This window comes from Numida meleagris, chromosome 7, assembly GCF_002078875.1.
Source record: "Numida meleagris isolate 19003 breed g44 Domestic line chromosome 7, NumMel1.0, whole genome shotgun sequence".
In the NCBI taxonomy this organism is placed as follows: Eukaryota; Metazoa; Chordata; class Aves; order Galliformes; family Numididae; genus Numida; species Numida meleagris.
Genome location: NC_034415.1, coordinates 2,081,192 through 2,104,913, shown reverse-complemented (window position 1 = coordinate 2,104,913; position 23,722 = coordinate 2,081,192). Strand labels below are relative to the sequence as shown.

Here is a 23,722-nt window from a genome sequence, read left to right as displayed (position 1 = left end):
AGTGAGCAAGAGAACTGCATAACTGTGGTGCTGAAGTTACTTTGTAAACAATCAAACTAAAGTATGGTTAATAGTCCCCAGCTATTGTAAGGAGTAATTGGGAATGTCGTGTGATTGCCTAAATGTTAGGAGTAGTTCTACTGCAGAATATTGGAATTGCACTGAGTGAAGGCTTGCACTTACCTTGGGTGACTTGCGAAAGGTAGAAATGTAGGCTGGGCTCTGTTCTTCCAGCTGGGTTAAACAAAGGTTGTTAGGAAATAAGGACAGAGCAGTGAGCTTTAATTACTCTTTTATTTTTTCATTACTGTTAGCAATACTGAGTGTGACACAAGTACCCAAAGTTTAGATTAATTTTACAATTTAACTAGTGCTTGATAATTACTGGGTATACATCTATTTCTGTAATATGGCAAATGTAATAATACTTGCTGTCTAATACCATTTCTTTAAGTAAGATCACTTTCATGTTAAACTACCTAATTCTTTTTGATATAATATTTTATCCATATCTCTGAATTCTGACTCCTGTTTCTGTTTTTTTCTTGACAAGTATAGATTTTTGAAAACTATTCCACAAAACCTAGTTAAGATGAGGTTTATATACTCTTCCTTCTTATGCTTCAAGTCCTGAGGAGTGTATGTGTGTGTATATATATACATATAAAGTTCTCTATATTATTACTTGTTTCCATATGCTAACTGAACAAGAATTATCATGGTTTCAATGATGCTGAACCCTGGGAGGGTGATAGTCCAGAAAAAGGCAGTGCTATTTTTTTCAGTCAACATAGTTAAACGCCCTTAAAAATGAACAAGTGAAAATTGAATATCCTCAACTACTTCTTGACCAGAAAAATGTAACCTATAACAAGTGTCTGCTTCTCACTATTCCTTTCAGAGCTGATCTTCCTCCCAATTGCACCTGTAAAATGTGGGGCCACAGTTGCATTCATTGTTCAGTGAGCTTGTCCACATAGTTAAACCCACCGACAGCAATGAATGTTGATTGTGACCTTTTTTGTAAAGCGTGGCAGAGTAGGGGAGAAACCTCATGTGCTGGTTAGGTTTCTATCTTCGGTGTGAAGGCCTGAAAGCATGAAGTAAGGAGGAGGATGGTTAGCTGGAGGGTACAATCAACGGTCGATGGTTTTCACTTTAATTCCAAACTCACCGACAGCGTTGAATGTTCACTGAAGCAACCACTACAAGAGAACTCCATTGACTTGACGGCATCCTTAAATGTCTGGAAGGAGGGGGGAAAATCAAAATTGACACGATTATTTTCATCATACAGATGATGCAATTTCAGTCATTGTTCTCTTACCAATATCATCACCCTTCTCTGCCCATCCCATTTCCTTCTTCATGCGTGGAGCTGGCAGCTTCCCATATGTCCTTGAAAAGAAAATATATTTCACTTATTCAGGCTTTATCTATATAGTTGGGCATCCAGGCAGAAGTGCATTAATGTTGTCCTTGTTACTACAAAACTGAACTTCATAGCAGACCAAAACACAAGATTTCATCTGTATATTTACAGATCCTGCCAAGAGTATCGTGAATCAGTGTTACGGTTTATACTTTGTCCAATAGAGTAAGAATATAAAGTAAATAGAGTAAAATTTGTCAGTATTCACCTCTTGTTGAGTTTATATCAGGGTTTGATGACCTAAATTTCCTTTCATGTGTTTATACCCACAACTTGATCATTACAAAGTCCATAACAATTTCCACAGTAGCACAAGCTATTTTTGCTAGCATCTGAGCTTTCCAATTAATTTTTCCCCGTACTTCTAACTCTGTATATACACATGTATAATTTTTTACACACAAACTATGTATAGGGTTACGATTGTAATGTTTTACAGAAAGAATTGCTGGGGCTGTAGCAGAAGGCACAAAACGGCGACACAGGAATTTTACCTTACTTGTGCTTGTTAGCAGTTCTCCTGCAGAAGGTTGTTCTCTTGCAGCTTTGTTGGTCTGAGTTGCTTTAGTTAGGGCTGCTCTTACATTGCTGCACTGAAACTGTGACTGATTCACTGGCTTCTAGGAGCTGCTACTTTTAAAATCTTTTACCAGAGGATGAGCTAGTCTTGTACTCTCTCGTTGCTTTCCACATTTAAAGGAAAATCTTTATAAAATGTTTTCTGTTAATTTTGTTTATTTTACCATAAAGAGAACCAGCACCAAAGGACTTCAGGTCATAAATATGCTGCCTGCATATATACTTTTTTAAACAAATGTGGTGACAAGAACTTCGTTGTATCTGTTTCTTTCAATGAATTGTTCTTCATGTACAGATAACTGTATTTCTATCAAATATATCTAAAGAGCAGAGGCATTAATATATCCTGCTGGAGAACTACAGAAGAGTGGAATTTAAAGAATTTCTCCTTTATGGTAGGTTTTTTGTTTGTTTGTTTAGGAATGCCACTGTGATTATGAATATCTCTGAGTTCTAGTTCCAACTAGAACTGTGGAACTGTGGCAGAGATGCTCCCTCCCTCCTTTTTGTGCTGATGTTTGCTGCTGGTATTTTAGGTCTGAAGCTTGATTTTTTTTTTTCCACTTGTTTGTACCGACCATATCACAGTTCAACTCCATGGATGCAGAGGAAGGGAGTCCTTTACGCCAGCATGAGCTGTGAGAGAATAAACCTCTTCAACTGAATAGTCTTCTGCGCATCTGCATCTGTTCAACGTTGTTCTAATAAAATATATATAGGATCACTTGTGTTTAACGTATTCCCTGCTATAAGCTTTCTTTCTGTAAGCCATTTATTTCAGTACTTATTCCTATAGTCTTATTCCCTGCTTCCCTCTGTCACATCATATTTCAGTATGAGGTCTTGCCAGACTGATACCTGGCAGTTAGGATGGGGTGTAAGGGAAAGAGAGGAGCTGTGTAGAGCTCATGGCTGGATGGATTGCATCTTAAAAGGAATTACTTTCACGGGTTATTATTATTCCGTCCCAACCCTGTAATGGGAAAACCTCAGTATTTCCTTGGTTACCTAGCCACTGTTGAAGTGGGCTGAAACTTGTAAGTACAAAAACACAAAAAAGTATTCCTGAGCTCTAGCCATCATTCATGATGTGTGCAGGTTATGCAGGGTAAAAATGCTTTCATCTTCTCTCATCTGGTTTTAATTTTAATTTTTTTTCTAAATCCCTTACTGGGCTTAGCTAGCTATTACAAATGCCAGCTTTATTTTAAGTTTTATTTCAGATCTGCAGGCTTATGTGAACATTCAGATTGGATGTATGGTTTTTTTATTTAAGGTTAGTAGGTCATAAATAAACCAAAGCACTTCGCTTGCTGTGAGCAATAGGGTCATGGTGTACATGAAATATCGCTTTAAAAAAAATAGGAACTTAACGTGAATTGACAGAGGTACATGAGGAAGTAGTTCGTTGTGTTGCTGTAAAGGCCGTGGGGATTTGGTCTGCTAGAGCTGCCTGTTTTAGGAATAGATTAGATATCCTGTCTGATGACCTGTACTTAATTTAAGTGACTGCCTTTGCCAGCCCTTCCAGAGGGCAACTGTGTGAAGTAGAGCATCTCATCTTCAGTCCTTTTTCCTCCTCTTGATGGCCTGACCTAAATTGAAGATACGGGTGTTGTGCTGCACAAACAAACAATTACTTCAGTTGCTCTGTGAGCTGCATCTTCAGTTCTAATTAGTTAGCTTTTCCATTTTGACCTTGCTATCTTGAATCAAAAGACAAATATTCATTATACTGGTTAATAATGGTAACTAGATTTTGTTACACAATATGTTCATGTTTAACAGCTGCTCTATGTAAATCAATTTACTATTTAGTCTCCTCTCCCTATTTAAAGGGCTGGAGCTGTGAAGTACTGCTCTGCCTTGCTTATCGCTCCACCTCTTCCTTTCTTGTTTCTCCCTCCCCCACATTAACTGCTTGCTGAAATAGAGCTTCCAACAGCTGTTTCAATATTTTTAACAATCTTACTGCTTGTTCAGCAGTGCAATCCCTTAGGAACAAATACTTAGTTGAACAAACAGGTCTCAGGTTTGGGGGTTCCTTACAATTTTAGATGATAAGTCTTTTCAAACATACTTAGACAATCTATGTGGTCTGTAGGATTGTGGCTTGTTTTGTTTTTCCTTTGCTAGTATTGAATTGTTACTGGAAGATGGAGCTGAGGCTTTTCCTGAAGGCAAATAGTCATTTGTATCAAAAAGACAACTGAAAATTAGGGTTAATACTCATATTACAAAGTTATCTCATGTATATAGTTCTCGGCTCCTTTCACTTGCCCTCTCCCACAGCCTGTCAACAGGCTTCCACTTGGGGACAGGATGTAATGCAATGCATGGATGTATTTTTAATTGTCACTGAAGTGAATTCCAATGCTAGTGCCTAAAAATAGCTGTAATGCACTTGGGATCAGACTCTCAGTGTAAACTGGTGCAACTCCTTTGAAATCAGTAGCATCTGCCTTTCCACCAGCTGGCATCTGGATGCTCCTCTGGAAAAAAAGATGAAGTAGAATGATCACTCATCAGTTCTTAACAACTTTTCCTCTTTTTTTTTCCTGTTAAGCCATTCTTACATGCTAGATCTTCACGTTGTATCTACATTTTACCTGCAGTAAGTTAACAGCAATACTAAATCTCCCTGTGTATTGACAGTGCTGTGCTTCCATGAAGAGGAGGAATTAAATCCAGCTGACTGTTATTAGAGATTCAATTTATTCACGGATGTCTGAGTTATATGCTGGAGGTAAAGACTCTGTACAGCCATTAAAAGGAAGGTCTTTACCTGACAAAATGAAAAGTGTTCATTTCTTCTTTGATCTTAAAATTGCGAGAATCCAGTAACCTTCCCTGTAATCTAAAACTTTAACTGTATGCTATGACCACTAACTGCAGTCGTTTCTGCAGTTGGTTGAAGTATGGCTCCTGATTACTTCTGCAGTAATGCTAAAGGCCAGTGTTGTTCAGCTAGATGATCACAATGTTTTTGTATTGCTGTCAACCTGTGGAAACATGGTAACGTCTTTGTAAACCTCTGTTGGAAAAAGATGTTTCAGGGAGTATTTACTGGAGTACAGCCACCTCTCGGGAAAAGTAGCAGCTAATATAATGTTTCAAAGTACTCGAGCTGGCCAGCCCCAGTCAGGAGAGGAAAACAGCGATTGTATGTAATGGTATGGAGAAATCTAAAGTTATGCAGAATTAGCCATGTTATTGCATAATGGAAAAGAAGGGGAAAATGGCACATGAGAAATTGGAGGTGAAAAAGTAATACTGTGGCTGTTTGTAAACCAAATCAAAACTTGTGTGATATGCGTACGTGTCACAGTGAAATGTGCAATCTGCTGGGTTCTCTTGGAGTTCTGCTGGCCCGGAAACCAGGATGTCTCCAAGCCTGCAAGCTCACGTACTTGTAGCCTTTAACTAGGTTTCTTAGCAAGTCTGTTTTGCAAAAACTGACTGTGCTTTTGAAATAAAACCTGTCAAATAATATTATGTGTTTACAAGACAGTTGGAGATGGGATGCTGATTAGCCAAGCTAGTTTAGGAACAGAGCAAATGTGAGGAAGCAGTAATGATAGTCGGTCAAATACTCACCTGTACTTCCAAAACCAGTTTATTTAGGGTTGGAAAGTATGCTTTGCCCACCAGAATTTGACCTGATTACCACTTCACTAAATTTTGATATTAATAACCCTTCTGAAACAAAATTTAATGTAAGAATACTCAAGGCAGTATGGTTTTGGTTGTTATTTCTTTGCTTACTGCATTAAAACTATTACTCAATGAAAATTAATTGCTATTCTTATTTATCAAATCACAGTGGCATTCATATGTTCTAAACATATGTTTACATCTGAGCAACTGAACCTGACTCTGCAATTTGAGTGAGTATTCCTTCATGTTAGTCTTGTTTAAAATTGTGTTTTTCCAACACAGGATTGCTGTGCTGGACCTATTAGCTTTGCTTTATATTTAAAGAAAGAAATTGGTGAATACATTCTAATACTGCATGCAATTTTCCAGTCTTTTTGGACAACAGTTCTCCATTTTTTGTTACTGGGACATGTTACTATTTATGGAAGATATGCACATATTTCAGTGTCCATAAATCATATGCAAACATCTGTTCTTTAGATCAGTAGATGGAGAATTGTAACTGCTTTTTATATTAATATCCGTGAAGAAGCGCTCACCTACTGACATCGTGCTTAAATTTTAATATTTTAGAAAATATCTCAGTAATGTAACTTTGGATTTTTGGAAATTGCAAATAGTCTGGCATAGCGTTCTGAGTGACCTGTACCCGAAAACGTCGAACAGAAGTTGTAGGATAGATGGGGTAAATGTTCTGAGTAATGTGATCAACTTGGCTAAAACACAAGAGGTTCTGTTAGTAAGACACTGCGCTACTTACTGCTTCTGAAGGGGATTTATTATCCTCCCTCTGCTTAAACAGGAGCCCTTCTCTTATTTGTTGGATCTGAATTGCGTGTAGAGGCCTACATTTTTGTCGTAGTACTACGTATTTCCCATGTGCAGTTAAGATTTGAAGGTCAGTAACTGTGAAGCTGTGTTCTGAAAACACGGTATATATGGAAACTAAAGGCTGCGTGCAAGTTAAGATGTAAGATGTGGGAAAGAAAATTGTGTATGATAGGATGTGTGCTGGATGCTAAGTTTAAAAAAAAAAAAAAGTTTTCATATTCCCTCATTTCTAAATCTTAAGATTTATATTTTTTATATGAAGACTTTTACAGCTATGGGTACAAAAATCCTCAGCATCTGTCCAGTTCAGCCTTTATTTCAAGCAAGGATTTAGTTGCTGGTAGCAAAACTGTGGATTGACTGGCTGCTTTTCACCGTCTGCTCCATTGTGTTTAATTCATGGGAAGGGAGACTTGATACTTTCAGGCTGAGTTAATAAGTATCAGCAATGGCAACTGAATTTTCAGAGGATGAAAATCTGTCTAAAAATGGGGAAATATTCTGTATTACTGTATTACTGTAAGGTATTAATTTGAGTCCTATCACAACTTGTGTTGGTCCTTGCCTACTCCTTTAAAGGAGGAGGGGGGGAAAAAAAAAAAGCAAAATCAAACCCTTACCAAAACAGCAACAGCAAAAAAGAAAAACCTGCTTCAGAGCAGATGAATGTAGATCCATATCTTAGGTTTTCTGTTCTATTTCTGTACAGTGTTATCTTTTAGGTTCTTCACAGTGGTTATGAAATACATATACTCAGAAAAACATGACCGAGGCTTTAAAAACAGTTTGTTTTATTTGTGCTTTTAATTTAAACATTTCATTGGAGGTTTCATTTTCATTGCAGGTGATGCTGTTTTTATGAGAGTTAGCTTTGGGATTCTCCATATGCCTGTACTTTACGCAGCCAGAACAGAGTGCAGATGCAACTGGCTTTACATATCCAATCCCCCTCTGTTTTTGAGTCACTATAGGAATGGACTGTCAGAACTACCGTATTCAAATAATTATGGTCCTGCTGCACAAAGTTTCTTTTGATCAAGAGCAAGTCATTTGAACCGTAACATTTAGTGGGTAATACTTAGAGCCTCATAAAAGTGTAGTGATGGCTGATATCTCATAGTGCTTTGAACATGTGAAGTGCTATATAAACAATATAGGGCTATTGCACGCAACTCTAGCTATTAGCATTTGAGGCACACTGCCCCAGGCCTTTAGAGAGGGAATTGTGTCCTCACTGGAAGAGGGGCACCTTTTTAGGTTCTGTGTCTCTGCTTCGTTAAAGTATCAGGAATCTTCCTAGGTAGCATGTAGTTATGGGAAATATATACATATACATATACTTTTTCAAATACTGTGTATATGATGTGGTACTAGCAGAAGGCAGAGGACATTCAGTTAGAACTGTTATTCTGCAAATGTAAGGATGGTAAATCACTGCCTGATCACAGTACCTGCTCTGCTGTAATTACGTTTTGGCATTTTGGTGGTTTTTTTTTTTCTTTGTGAAGTTTCTATATGCCAAGGTATTTATTGCTGACAAACTCAGTATTTTCCACATGTACTTTAAAATGAGGTTGTGCTTCAAATTGATCCTTGAAAATAGCAGCATACTTTACAAAGGTTAAATCACAAATTCAAGACTACGTTGAAAACTTCATGGATGTCTGTGTATAAATGCTGGTGAAATAATGTTCTTAAGACATGAATTTAAATTAAGAAAATAGTAGAGGGGCATGTGCTAAACAGACAGCGTAACGTCCATCTATTAGCAGGATATACTGCTCAGTTTGGAACAAAGTTGTCTTAAGACTGTTGGAATTGCCTGTTTTGCTTTGTTTTGACTCTCCATCACGTGTTCTGTATGCTTTGATAAATAAAGGCTGCTGTTTAGGACCCACAAGATATGCCTGTCTTGCAATCGCTTGTGCATCCTGGGGCAGTAGTAAGACTCATGGCTATCTTGAGGGAGAAAAGGAAATGCCTTGAAGTCTTTTTATGCAAGTCAGTGCTGCGGTTTAAAAGCAGAAGAGTTAGCGTAACATGCTTTTCACCTTCTGATAGTGCAACAGCAGAGACCCTTCTGAAGTAGTGTTTTTTTCTGCTTGTGTTTTTATTATTTTTTAGAGTCTTGAGCTTAAGCTTTTAGGCATTTTAAATGATGTAAACAAGCTTTGGATTTTTGTTACACAAGTTACGGATTTCTGCTACTGTTATCTTTGAAAAACCATTCAAAACAAACATGCTATTGACTAAACCCTACAAAGCTCTGAATACAGCATAAGCTCAGGCTTGGAAGGACTGGGCACACAGTTTAAATGCTTAGCATAGCAAAAACCATTGCAGTACAATTGTACTAGATCCAATGATCTACAGCGTGAGTTAAGTGTAATCCTACATGTTCATGGAGTTAATGCCTGGTTCAGTTACTGTTGTTTTTCTGTATATGAAGACCAACACACAGAACACTTGTTTTCTGCTCTTGGAATTGTGTTTTTAAGTACGGTCTAAACGAAGCCCACAACAAAAGATAGAAGATTCCAGGAACTCTTAGAAAAGCTTTGTGTTTTGCTGAAAAATGGTATACTCTTTATGTTTTTAATTTGTCTGTATTTTTGTGGCCGTCCCAGCATCCTCCTCCTTGTCCCTGTTCAGCTCAGCTGCCTTTTGAAAAGTACTTTGTGCTCCAGTGACCGCTTTAAACTTCCTATTGACAAAATTAAACTGGACTCTTAATTTATTTTTCCAACAGAAAGTGTGAGTTGAAAGTGGTCATTGGCCCAAAAACGTGGGGTGAGAGCAAAGACTATTTTATTAGAAAGGGGGAGTGATGTTTAATCTCTTTTCTGTCCTTCAGTCCCTTTTTTCCTGCTAATTTCTTACATCCTCTTTGCTTTCTCCCCTTTCCCAGACTCCCAGGAAATGCAGTTCCTACATACTTTCCTGAAGTCCCCCTCTTCCAGCCTCACAGCAGTGAGGTTTCCCTTTTTGTAGTTATGTGCTGCAGGAAGGAAGGGTAAGCGAGGAGAATGGGGGGGGGGAGGGGGGGGGAAAGAGCCAAGATTTGGGACCTTAACTGAAACTGATTTATGAATCCAAATTCCGTCTCTTAAAACTGTGGGAGATGAACTGGAAGACTGGCAATAAAGTAAATGACAGAATGGGGTGAGGGGAAAAAATGTATAGCCAAAGGATGTGGGGATTATTAAAACGTTCCCTTTGCTTCACATATGCTTGCGTGTGTTTTAAAAATTCATGTAAACACACAACACAGGCAGTAGAATGTGATGGGAGAAAAGGGGGTTTATCTTTCTTTTGGAGATCAAGGCTATCAGATTTGTACATCTGTAACATCCAAAAGGCCCAGACATAATAGAAATGTATTTCCACACAACTGAGTCTTGCTCTTTTCCAGTTGTAAGTACATTTAAATATCCAGCCTGTAATGGCTAGATAGCATGTCAAAAAAGATCCCAGTGCAGTCAGCACCTTTACTGAGAACATCAGGTTTAGAGATCAGTCATTTCAGTCTCTGTAACCACTCATAATTAAAAAAAAAAAAAAATAATAATAATAATCTAAACAACTGTAGGTGACACTAGCTGTTGCAAGAGATTGTGGGGGTTTTTCTTGTTCTTGATTTTTTTTTAAACATCCTTACCTCGTGGTATTTCTAAAAACCCTTCTAATGGCAACTGAGGAGTTCGGTTCAAATTACTGTGCTGTGTAAAGGTGTTCTATTCGTATTTTTCTTTGGAAAACTCAAGATGAAATTCCATTCAGTAGGAGGGCTCTGCTGCTTAAATCCTATGTAAACTCTATATCTGAAGACCTAATGCAGAGACATTATGCTGGCTTTTAGCAGATAGGGTGAATTTCATTCTTAGTGAATGACCCAGGTGCTAAAAAGCTATGGCTGAAAGTGCTAGGTTAAAAGCGCAAGTCAGCTAGGTACATAAATATTACATGGCTACATCTTTAATGGGTTCCTGTCAGAGACTTGCTTTGTTTAAAGATTTCCATAACCCTGCTGATTTATTGCGTCTTTTCTAGAAGTATGCTGTTAGCAGGAAACTCAGTTGAAGCACTTTCAATCATGTTGGAGGATCATTATACTTTCACTTGAATAACTAATTAGTTGCAAAAAATTAACCACTGGTGTTTAGCACAAAAACACTTCCAACAAGGACTTTCATTTTTGTTGGGGAAAATGACCTCAGGCACTTGAGGAGGGGGGCAGAAAGGAGAAATAATGATCCGGCTGTCTTTTAATGTAACTTTTGTTTTCAATTCAACCTGACAGCAAGCAGGCAGCATAACGTGGTGCCTTATTCAGACAGCTTAAACTTGGGGCAAGTACATTTTAATCTTGCCTGTCGCATGAATCTCAAGGCTGACCTCATCCCATTGATTGAAATGGGTTTAAGGTTCCACATACCATCCCTTAAGGCTATGGGAGAGAGGATACAAGACTGACGAAGAAATGAATTAGTGAATGGGATAAAAGAATGTAATATGACCAAAGAAAGCATATAACCAGTCTGTTCATGTCACTGGATCTCATTTATCTTGTGAAATGTGAATCATGCTTAACTGTCATAGGAAGGTCTAGGCTGTATCTTGCATAACAGCTTAGCATTATTGTCACGTGCTGTTTGCAGCATCACGAGCGTAAGATATAGTGAAGGAAGGAAGGAGAACTAAGAGTAGTTAAAAATACTTAGTGATTTGCCCCACTTGTAGGGCAAAAACTGCAAGGAAATTTAGGACAAATGGTTTCTGAGATCTATTTTCTTCCCAAATGTATGAAAGCAGTTAAACAAGAAAATAATTAAGATATCTTGTTTGTGTTTTTCCCTCTGGAGCTTGCATTTCATTCAAACTATTTGAGAAATATATATATATATATATATACAAATATCTTTAAACTATAGAATAGAAACTGAAATTATTGTGCATGTACAAGTCAGTTCTGTTCTTTCAGTCGTCTTCTCCCTCTGTTGCAGAGGCAGTGAATTTCTCAGATATTTGGAGAGAGAAGTATCCTTCAAGTAATGTAAGGGCCAAGGCGAGGGGAAGCTTATTGGTATTTCTTGCTCTCCCATTCTATAAACCTATGCTTGCAAGATTATAAAATTATCTTCAGTGTACCTGAGATGTGATTGTACAGAAATGCTGGGAATTATTCAGTGTAAAAGAAGTGAGTGGACTACTGTAGTCATGACAAACTCCTGCTGAGGATGGAAAGAAAAAAATGGGTGGCACAACCACATTCCTGTATAGCTTTGTCACTTTTTCCCTCTCCTGTTCTTCACCTTCCTTCCAATGCTTACTCTCAAACATGCATCTTGGACAGTGTGTATGAAAGTTAAGAACAGAATCTCATTAAGGTGTTTACAGTTAGATTACCTACATAGTATAAGAGTCTTCTGAAAATATTTATATAAACCCACTTCTTGTTGGGTGTGTGTGTTTTCCTTTTTTTTTTTCTCCTCTCTCCTTGAGTTTTGGATTTTTTTTGGTAACACAGTAGAAACAGGAAGGTCATGGCTGACTTAGTGGGGGCGGGGGGAGTAAGGTCTGCATATGTGCCTATCAGGAAAACTAAGTTCATGTGGAATAAAACAGCAGAGATGCCCTCTTTTTATGCCATCACATACTCAGTCAAACTCATGATAGCATGGTCTTTGGGAGGAGTTATGAAGCAAACAATTTCAGGTTGGAGACGCTGCCCCTAAAACAGATCAGCAGAAACATAGGTGGCCAAGAGCTTATGTGTGTTTGCACACATAGAAGCTGCTCTGCTTCAGGGTATTTGTATGTGAGCTCACTAGGAAAAAAGAGAGAAAGGCTTAGAGAAAGCTCTTTCACTACCAGTTGCTGTCTTGAGCGCTTTCAAACTCCAGTTTTGACTTCTGCCGGCTGTTCAGATTGGGCTTTTGGAACTCTTTTCCCTTTGGGTTCTCTTATTTGTGCCACGCACTCTGTTCAGACATCAGCTGTCCCTATGCAGTAAAAATATATGGTCCTTCATAGCCTTGTGTTATCGAAAGAGGAGGAGAATAAGTAGTCTAGAAAGAACTAAATATCAAGCAAATATGACGCTCCTCTTTAAAAAAAAAAAAACAGAGTTAAGTAGGTAGCCATGCCTCCCTAGCATTCAAACTTCAGTTACTGGATGAAATCACAAAATGCAAAAAGCTGATCACGAATGAATCAACAGCAGAACAACAATGGGCCAAAATGAGTCTGTACGGACTGGGTACGCTGTGCCAAGATATTGAGGGATAAGCAGAGAAATATTACTTTAAGTGGATGATAGGAACAGCCATTGCAGTTATGTTACGTTTGTTCCACTGGGAAACCTGTTTGGATTAGTTTTGTGTAAACGTATCTAATTGTCTGTAGTTGTCCGTACACATAATCGAAAAGTTGAGAGAAGTGAGAAAACTCACCTAGGTTGGGGCTATGCTGTTGGATTAGTCCTAAGAGTGCATTTCAGGCGCTTGGTTATGTCAGACAAATGGGAAGAGAGTTTCACTGCATGGATTGAAACAATTCTCTGAATTGCAGAAAGTGTGCTTTTGATGGACCATTTGATATGGTCCAGCATGATGTATTTATTCTTTTAAAAGCCTCCTCCCCTTTGAGGATGTTAACGAACCTGGTTTGTTGTCTGGCATGGTTTCTCAAAGTGCAAGTCTGTAAACATGTCTTTGTGCGTAAATATATTTTTGTCAAACTTTAGAGTGCAAGAGTAATCAGTGTGCGTATCTCACCACTTAGTTCCAATTTGACATTTGGCAACAAAACAAGGTTGCTTTTTTCAAATGATCAGCAGATTTCTACCCAGACTTGCTGGTGATTAGCTGTGGTTTCTGTAGTTCAAAAATGCTAAATGTAGTGAAGGACTATAAATGTGCCATCTTTATGATTAGAAAGACTTGCTAGAGCTTTACAATTCTGAGAGAAAATGGGGATAATTCTACTGATTAAAAAAAAATGAAATTCTGTACTTTGCAGATTGTGCTGTCTCATGAAAATTAAGGACTAACGTTATTTCTTGCATTATGGCTTCGTTGTGGCTAGAAAGTTTGATGTATATATTACAAATGTTTTTTTTTTCAGAGACATGTAGTCAGAAGATGAACTATGCCCTTAGTCTGCATTCTCTTGGCTTTGGCATTCTGCCCAGGATTTCCACCCCACCCCCACCATTTTGTGTATATATACATATATATGTATTTTAGAGGGAGATAAAAGTAACTTGGGGGCTTAGGTCCTAGTCATTCTCATTCATTCTTTGAGCTCATTTTGAGCCTTTGTATAGTATTAACTAAGTAGCTAATATTAACTATTCAATCAGCATCTTTGTAAAGAGGCTGCTAGATTCCGGACGCAGAGAAGCTAAATGGTGCCAGGAATCATTCACTCTGTGCTAAATATTGCTGCTGGCTCCTCTCTCTGTCTCTCAGAGTCTGTGGATGTCTAATCCTCTGCTCTTCACTGTAGAGATGGCAGGATTTAAAAAGGAAAAAAAAAAAAAGCCATGTGAATTTGCTGTTACGTAACAAACATCTTGCCAACCTGTGTGGTTAAAGAGTTGAACTGGTCTCAAATGGTATCAAGGTCTTATTTAATTTCCTTCTGGTATTTTATGCTGCGTGCAATGTCTTTATGCTCAGCTACTGTGGTACTTGACGTTCAGTTCTTCACTTGGCAAGACTTGTGTTTAGTGAATTTGGAATGTCTATATTTAACAAGAAGTGTTTTGCTGCCAATCAAGTCTAAATAGCAACACCAAACTGCTTTGCACATGTACACACCACCAACCAGCAGAATATCTTGAAGCCGTTCAGCTGCACCCTGCTTCTACCACCCGGATGATATCTATTCGGAGTTGGCATGCTGAAAACTAAAATGGTGCAATACTAAAAACAAAGCTTAGTGTAAGTAACGCTAATGTGCTAACAAACCTCTACAACCATGAATGCCTCTTTATTGCATTTCTGGTTTCTACAGAATCTTTGGATTTTCCAAAAATACTGGGAAATATTTGATTCTATAAGAACAGAGTAAGTTTTCCAATCGCATAGTAAACAAATAATTTATAGTAGTCATTTAAAACCAACATTAAAAAAATGAGCATAATCAAACCTTATCGGGCTGCATTATATTGTTAAAATATATGCCACAGCTGATTTAGTGCTAGCCTAGAGTACCTAAGTTGAAGAAAAAAAAAAACTAAAAAAAAAAACCCTGTCCTCAAAAGCCTTATTCAGAGTTTATATCACCATGGAGTTGCCCAAAGGCCTTGGTCACCAGAACATCTGTCAAGTGAATTTCCAAGTGCCTAGGCCAGATTGGTGCTGGCCTCACTTCAGTACTCCTTGCACAGCTGGTTGCTGGCACCTGCAGCTCCCTGCCCTGGCACTTCTCCTGCAAGCAGCCAGGCATTGGAGCAAGTGCCCAAGACAAGGGATGCTGGTGTCTCAGTTAGCATGCTGTAGCTGGGCATGCTCTTTGTTGCCAACTGAATACTCAGTTGTTCCTTGTAAAGTGCTGAAACCTATGGAGAAAGCATTTGAGAGTGCTCTTTGCATTGACATACCAGGTAGTGGGCAGGGAGTAGATTTGGTTTCAAAATCTCTTCGGTGAAGTTGGGATTTGAATTCAGGTCCTCCATACCTTGACTGTGAAAGCTATTTCTTCAGAGGGAGGCAGCAAAAACTGCTTATTCCTTTGTCAGTTGGGAGAGGAGTGAGAGAGATCCTGGTCCTCTTCCCTTAATGGTAGGAGGCAGCAACACTAAATCCAAACCTTTGAGGCTGCAGTTCTATAACTTTTGACTTTCATTCCCCTGCTGAATTTAGGAGCTCTTTCAAATCTGCTCATTTCTGACAGTCCTCTTATGCATATAGTTCTCTATGCAATATACATCGCTGCCGAGGTATAAATCTCATTGGATATGTTGGGTATAGGTGCTTGGAAGATAATTGCAACATTTCATAACTTTTGTAATTCAGTCCTTTGTTGCACTAATCTATCTTCAGGACTTTATTTTGTTTTCTCCTCTCTATAAGGAAAAAGATGTAATGATTGTGAGTGTAAGCTGACTCGTGTTTAATATATTCTTCACTGGCTGTTCTGTTTTTCTCTTAGGCATAATTTGATGTTCCTTATGCTGAAGTGACAGCTCCTGGGTGATGTGTGACAGCACAGCCAAGAAATCTGTACACAGGATGCATGTTCTCCGGCTGGATAGTTCTCCAGGAAGACATCTAGCAGGTAAATCGGAACTGAAAACTCTGTTTCCATTATCAAAGAGTTTAGCTTTAACTGCAAATTCTAGGCACCTAATATATGAACATAGATTTATACATGAGACTTTGCTAACTGAAAATGTTAACATTCGAGTTTGAGGGTTTAAGAAGGGTTTTCAGTATGTAAATTAGCTTTTAGCTAAGCCACAACAAAAGCAAAGTTGAGAAGATAAAATAGTTTTTATATGGAACTTTTGGTTTTTATTTCTGCTTATTATTCTGGCAGCAAGTAGTTGGCCTAGGTGAAGACAGAGCACGCTATCTTACAAGCTCTTTACTGGAGTAAAACTGATGGGAAGCAGCAGCTCTGGGATAAATTACTTGTTTTAGAAATTATTACTATGGAAAATTACTAGTGGGACCAGTTTTCTCCTGTTTTAAAACAAAGCAACCATTTTCACCTTGATAATCTTTGTTTGTGTTAATGTTATAAACCTCCTCCTACGTATAGGAATCTTAACCCTTGCTAATCTACAAAGTTGAACCTTAAGTACTGGTGCTGTTTTCTCCTATTCTGAGTATACCAAACATAGTCTACCTTAAAAAGGCTTTTTGCTTTTTACCAAAGAATTCTTAATAGGCTTCAGAAGGAATTAACCGTGTTTTGAGCTTCCTTATCTTTGTTCACCTCCTTGAATATGTTGTACATTTATTACTGAAACTTTATGCTAATATTTCTTGGACTTGTTTGCTCCTTCATAAGATCAGGTAATCAAAAACAATCTACATCTCTCTTGATGCCTTTGGGGATTCTTGGAAAAACTAGTTAGAAAAAAATGCAATAGTATGAATCTTGCTGACTCATTTGATTTCTCATTCATTAAATTGAGACAGTGAGGGTGAACAAATGTTGGTTATGTAAAATGAGACAAGTGTGGAAACATGGAAAACATGCCTATTCTTGTGAGAGGTGTGTTGTGCAATAGCTTATGATGAAGTGCAGTTGAAGAGCTATTATGACTAAGATGGATGCTGCCTGGTGCAGGCAGTAGAGCTACTGTTCCTGTTTTTCTTTTCTTTTTTTTTTTTTCATCCATCCAACTTCCCTGCATCTTATCCCATTGCTGCAGCACTGTTCTGTGTTTTCTCTGATGGGAATAGTGGGATTCCTTCGCTCTTCAGTGGGAGAATATTGGTTGGAAACAAAAGCATGCCTCCAGCTGTACTCTAATGATAAAACTCAAATGTGTTGCAAAAATGTACTGCAAAAAGATAAAATGGGTTTCTAAATTTCTTCCATATCAGATGTAGGAACTTAATCAAGAAACTTGATAATGTTTTAACTGCTAAGGACATTATTAAAAATGTGCGTCAAAATCTGCAGCTTAAAAAGTGGACTCCTTACAAGCTCAGTAAATCAGTTCACATATTATGCTAAGTCATTTATACTCTAGATAGTATCTGTGGCAAATTGTCTGATTATAAAAGTAATTATTAAATTGATATAGAAACTCTAATGTGGTAGCTTAAATTTTGTTCTCATTTGTTTAATTTTCATAACGTTAAATCTACAACAGTATTTTAAAATCATGAGGGTGGTATCCCTGCTACAAGCTTCTCTACAGTCCTATGAATTTGACTATTAGAAGTAAAAAGCCCAGAGCTGACTTCTTGTTGTATTTCATTGTCTCATTCAGTTTGATCACGTGTAGCTGCTTGATACTTGAAACAACTGAAATACGTATGGCTAGATTTTTGAATATGAGGGCTGTTCTGAAAGTAATGCCTCCTATTTAATTATGTTGGCCCATGACAGCAGAGGTGGATGTTAGTGGTTTCAGTTACATTTTGTTGCCGTGTGACAGATGGCAGCAGGGGGCCAGTCTGACAAAATGGCGTCTGACATAGCAGTGCGTATGAAGCAAAGGTGAGTGGAATTCCTCCATGTGGGGGAAAAACTGCCTCCACTCTCGTTCATCTATGATTACTGAATGCTTATGGAGACCAAACAGTGGATGTGAGCACAGTGAGGAGGTGGGTGGTGCGTTTCAGCAGTGGCAAGAGTGATGTGAAAGACAAGCCGTGTTGCAGATGATGGCGCACAGCTGTCACACCATGAAATGAAGAACATCTCGAATATTTGCTCTATCAGATAGTGTTATTGTGCTCTTTGTATTGCCTGTACTTTCCATAGAAATAAGTAGGAGGCATTACTTTGAGAGCGAGCTATGCATATAGTCTAACTTCAAACATCTTGCTGGTTTGTAAGAAGGGATGCAGAAGGTGCAGATCATTCTCATTTGGTTTTGTTTTGTGTGTAAATGCAGTCCTCTCCCAGTGTTTCTGTGCCAGAATAGTGAATGAATTTCTACTGACAGTGTCAATGGAAGCACATCAGGAAGTTCAAAAATGGACATGATTTTAGACAGGATACAGGAAAAAATTCTCTAGTGTTCATCCAGTAACCTCTCTCTTTTTACACCTGAAATGTAAATTACAGGCAGGTAGTGGTCAAGTATGAATTAAATGTCATGTAATACCATGGCTTTTAAAGCAGGTCAGGTGTCTGAAGAGAATACCTTGTATTTTTACCATTGGTTGAATGGTAAGTCCCTCTTGAACTAAAGGAGTTTAATGCTAAGCAAAAGATCTCTCCATCCTTGGTAATATTTAAAATTTGGTTAGACAAGGTGTCAGCACAGGATGATGTTAGATTTTGCACTGATTTAAGCAGGACATTGGACTAGTGGAGGGACGGGGGACCCTTCCAATCTCACTTACTTCAGGAGTCTCTAATCTTAGCCATGCTGAGTATGCTTCAGTAAGGCTTCATGGAACTTAGAAGCACTTGTCAGTAAAAATATTTCAGGCTGCCAAAGACTTCAAAAAGTTCATCTACTTCTGCATGTTTCTGTCAGCTGTTTAAGAGCTTTTGTTTAAGGGAAAAAAAACCGTGGTCTGAGATCTTCACGTCTGCATAACTTTGTCCAGCGCCTGTAATGCGTTTCATTTTGAGAAGGGCTGGGGGAGTTTTATTTCGCCTTTATACTCTTTTGTGTAATTGTAATCTTTGGGTGAAGTTTAAAATGGAGTGCAAAGGAAGAGTTAAAAAAAAAAAAAAAGGTTAGTTGTAAAGTATAAAATACTGTTTTCCTTTGTAATGGAAACAATTTCAACACTCCAGGGAGGGAAAAAAAGTATGCTGCCCCCCCAATCCCCATGGAAAAAAATGTAAAAGCTCAACTGAACTGCTGAATATATTCAGTTGCTAATAGATAATATTGGTAAGTTGGCTACATGCTCAAAAAACTGAATGGATTCCTGCTACTTTGCTCCTCTGAATTGAAACTATACATTAAATAAACAAAAATCATTAATTTGCATAAGGCATTAGAAATAAGTCAATAAGAAAATATTGTCCAGCTGCAGTTTAGTAACCTATTTTTATTTCTTAGTGTGTATACTTAAAAACACAACTTTGAGGTCTGAGTGTTTGAGCTGCTGAACAGCACATATGTGGAATTGTAGAAAATAGGAAACATTATGAAATTTTGAAAATTCTCAAATAATCTCTTTCACCTTGAATGAAGCTGGCTGTTTGAGGGCTGCCAGCAGGGGACCAGCTTAAAGAAGCAGACTCCCCCTTAAAAAAAAAAATATATATATATAGTGACATTGAAACAGTTTTCTTTTCACTTTTGAGAAGAAAAAGCTTTAAACACAGGACAAAATTTGGATTCGGTATGTAGCTCTGTTAATGACTTCGTATGAGCAATTTTAACTTTTCAGGATCATTTAGAAAAAGCTCAAATTGTGTCACACAGAACAGTTTAGAAATGGAATATATTCCTGTTAAAGATGCTGTCAAAGTGCTTTTGCATAACAGTATTTATTGCGGCAAATAACTATACATGAGTATAGGCCAATACTTGCCTCTAGAAGATAGTGTTCCAGTAGATCTGGAATACATGTTGAAACCACGCACTAAAAATAGTTGATCGGGCATTTAGTTTAGAAGTTAGCATAATGTGCTACAATTAAAGTGACTCCCTGAAAATACCCTAGATTTTCAGATTCAGTTCTCCACAAATGGTTTTTCATCCAGCCTGGTATTATTTGTACCTCTAAAAAATTCATGGGTGTAAATGGGAGTCTAGATTGTGTGATGAACCAAGTATTGCAGTTGTCTGAGTACAAAATTTCAGTGGACTCTAAAGATAAAATCGCCTCTTATATCCATTTTTTGGCAGAGAAAGAGTGATTGATGGGAAGTACAGTATATGAAGAACAGTTAAACACACTGACAGTACAATAGTGTCTCATCAGATGATGTGTTGTTTTGACTACATGGCTGCAGTGGGTCTGTAATTTAAATGCCACGAATGGCACAAAAAAGCAATAGCATGGAGACAGGAATACTGTAAAATCTCTGGATCTGTACTTAGAATGCTGATAAAACAACCCTTTGAACGTGTGGTGCCAAATGTTGTCCCAGGTTACCATTCTTCCATGAGGAAAGCAGTTTTTGTTGCTGTGGAGTTTTATTTCTTCCCTTCCTCTTAATGCAGACAGACATTTCTGTTTAGATTGCTTGGCTTGCATCGCTATGAAGATCCCAGGCAAAGGGAGGCTGCTTGCGTTTTGCCTAACTCATGTCCAGTTTGCACATTCAGTACAGAATTCTCTATTGTGAATAGTCATGACTATGTTTTCTTTGTGCTGTTGGCTTTTGAATGTGCTTCTTTATACTTTCACTGAAGTAGCACACAGAACTAATTTCACCAGAAGCTATTGGTGTTGAGCTGTAACAGAGTTGCACAGAGTCCTGTGACTGCATCCCAGTTATAATATTCCATTTGTTTTGACTCTGCTGTTGTGAAGTCCACAGCCTTTTAGACTTGTTGTCCTTCCCTCATCTCTGATTTTTTTCTTTTCTTTTTCAACTTCCATTTTAAATTATAACTGACTTTGTTTTACTTATTGGACTCAATTGTGAGTAAGCACATTTCTGTACCCTCTCAGCAGCCATTTAATGCACCTTAATGTAATGTATGCTGTAATTGTTTGCCAGATTGGACTGAGTCTTTCCAGAAACAATTCTTGATCTTTTTGAGGACCTTGCAAAACTTATACAATATGTTAATTGTGAAGCATTTTTAAGTATGTAGTGCAAAAGAGAAGAAATGCTCTGTAAGTGGAACTTGTTTTAAGTACTCCACAATTTCTAGCAGGACACATTATTTCATTATACTGCTAGAATGCAAACAAAAGAATGAAGCCTTTGTAAATTGCATTTTTTCCTTTAGACTGGTTCATTGTAGACAAGTCTGGTATTATACAAGGTATGTTAGCTGTTTCCAATTTAAAATAAGTGCACGGACTCTTAAAATATTCACACAGGGCTAACAAATTTAAAATCCACTCAGTTCTGCAAATAAATAAAAAATAAATAGTAATATTTGGTATATGCTAAAGACATAGGTAAGTAGTTTCAGAAAATGGTCTTTTTTTAAACAAGCTTCAAATTCCAAGCGTGGTAAATACATGAGCATACATATGTCTTTTTCTTCTCACGTAAAAAAAGCATAGCTAAAATTCAGTGTGTATTTCTCTACTAGAAAAATAATGAAATTGTTCTACTTTATGCAGAAGTAAATAAAAGTGTTGAAAATAAGGCTATTGCATTGATTTAAGAAGCTTGGAGTTGAGCAGAAATTAGTTAATGAAATTTGTCTTTATCTGGTATTTGCCGTCTGCAGTCTTCTAACTATTGGAAATCCGCAGTAATCAAAATGGCTTTCTCCTGGTCCTGTACATCTATATAGCTACTCAGGATCTTTCAAAATCCATTACTAGGATATGCACAAACAAATCTGACTGTTTTGGTTTTGGAAGGAATCCTGATCACAACAGTAAATAAAACACACAAAAAAACACACAAAGGTACACTGGCCAAGTGAAAGCAGCTGTCTTGTTTTTTTTTTTCCCCGTTCTGAATAGGAGTGAAGAAAGTTTTCACTTAAACCATTCTGAATGACTGCAACTACTGCAATCAGTACTTTTTAGTATTGGCAGAAGGCAGAGGAAGCTCTTCAAAGAAATGTTTAGTGTCTTTAAATAAAAATGTCTGTCACGAAGTCCAAGAATTTTAACAAGAACTATGCCTGTAAGTAATAAATCGTAGAATGGTCTGGGTTGGAAGGGATCTTTAAGATAATCTAGTTCCAACCCCTCTGCTATAGGCAGGGACATCTCCCTCTAGAACAGGTTGCTCACAATCTATAAAGGTTAAGTTTTCTATAAACACCTAACAGCAAATGCAACTGGTAGAACCTGGTAGTGCGCTCTAAGGTTGCACAACTTCCTCCTTTCTTGTAAAGATCGTTGTTTTATTTATTGTTGTTATTCAGAAGTGTCATGAGTAAAATAACTACATTTTGGGTCTTGGGCCTACAGGTTTTGTGAAAACATGACTTTTCTTTATTTGATAGAATCATAGATTGGCTTGGGTTGAAAGGGAGGATCGTCAAGTTCCAACCCCCTTCCACAGGCAGGGTTGCCAACTGCTAGATTAAGTGCTATATCAGGTTGCTCAGGGCTTCCTCCAACCTGTCCTTAAACATACCCAGGGATGGGGCATTCACAGCCTCTCTGGGCAGCGTGTTTCAGCACCTCACCACTCGCTCAGTGAAAAACTTCCCCCTGACATGTAAGCTACATCTCCCCTCCTTTAGTTTTAAGCCATTCTCCCTTGTCCTTTCGCTATCTGCCCTTGCAAGAAGTTGATTTCCCTCGTGTTTAAACTCCCTTTAGATACTGGAAGGCAACAATGAGGCCTCTCTGCAGCCTTCTCTTTTCCAGACTGAACAAGCCCCATTCCTTCAGTCTGTCTTCATAGGGAAGGTGCTCAAGCCCTCTGATCATCTTTCTGGCCCTTCTCTGTGCCCTCTCCAACAGCTCCACATCTTTCCTGTGTTGAGGGCCCAGACCTGGATGCAGTACTCCAGGTGGGGCATCATGAAGGCAGAACAGAGGGGGACAGTCATCTCCCTTACCCTGCTGGCCACCCCTCTTTTGATGGAACCCAGGATAACATTGGCATTCTGGGCTGCAAGTGCACACTGCTGGTTGATGTTAAGTTCTTCATCAACCAGAACCCTTAAGGTCCTTCTCAGCAGGGCTACTCTCAAGGAGTTCTTCTCCTACTTTGTATACATATCTGGGATTACTTTGACCCAAATGCTAGTTCCTCTTCTTATATTTATTGATAGTGTCATCCTTCATTATCCTGCCAATGTACTTAAGTCTCTTTTTTTGTTCCATTTTTGCTTGATAGCACAACAGAAATAATAACACAAACAGTAAAATAAGATTTCCTGAACTTTTAGTTCCTACCTTAGATTCTTTTCCTTGATACTTCCTAAGAATCATTACTTAAAAAATCGTGTTTGATGAGCATGATTGCGTTTTGTCACCACGCCTATTAATAGTCATTAAAACAGCCTGGTGTGTACCCACTACTGAAAAATCAAGCAGTTCCAGTAATTAGAGGTTTGACTTGACGTGCTGAACTTCCCAAATTCTGATTGCAAACAGATATGTGTCTCTGTGCATGTAGGCCATGGTTTATCATGTGTTACTTCTGCACAGATGCAGTCTAGATGTGTGAATTTGGGGTAAGCTTTTTCTCTTTTTCGTCTTTCCATGTAAGATAAAATGAGCTCATGTAACTCTGCTGAAAATATCAATTTTGTATTTGTGAAATGCTGAAAATAGTGTTGGAAGTGATTGACTACTAGAGTTCTGCTTGTGATTTCTGAAAAACAGTGGTTTCTTAGCACCCATCATATTGCCAACAGTTTGGTTGGTAGGCTAGGACTTCCTTCCCCTCATTCTTGAAAGCCACAGAAAACTAGGATTTGCCTAGAACTTAAGCACCTCTGCTGGAATCTCCTTCAAGCTA

General features: G+C 38.1%; 2 long non-coding RNA genes across 12 annotated transcripts in view; one reads left to right on the top strand and one right to left on the bottom strand.

Moving 5' to 3' along the window:
• LOC110402498 overlaps window positions 1-23,722 on the top strand; it is a 267,102-nt gene that overhangs the window by 19,595 nt on the left and 223,785 nt on the right. For 9 of the 10 annotated variants that reach the window (XR_002441134.1, XR_002441135.1, XR_002441136.1 and 6 more), the window contains exon 3: window positions 15,659-15,784. This is a non-coding gene — a long non-coding RNA (uncharacterized LOC110402498). Of the gene's footprint in view, window positions 1-5,834; window positions 5,899-15,658; window positions 15,785-23,722 lie in introns of all 10 variants that reach the window. The other variant, XR_002441138.1, reaches the window with a different exon arrangement.
• LOC110402499 overlaps window positions 289-23,722 on the bottom strand; it is a 62,865-nt gene continuing 39,431 nt past the window's right edge. Inside the window, exons 3-6 of one of the 2 annotated variants that reach the window (XR_002441140.1) lie at window positions 1,927-4,503; window positions 1,328-1,398; window positions 1,175-1,246; window positions 289-1,090 (exon numbers count right to left, since the gene is read on the bottom strand). This is a non-coding gene — a long non-coding RNA (uncharacterized LOC110402499). Of the gene's footprint in view, window positions 1,091-1,174; window positions 4,504-23,722 lie in introns of both variants that reach the window. The other variant, XR_002441139.1, reaches the window with a different exon arrangement.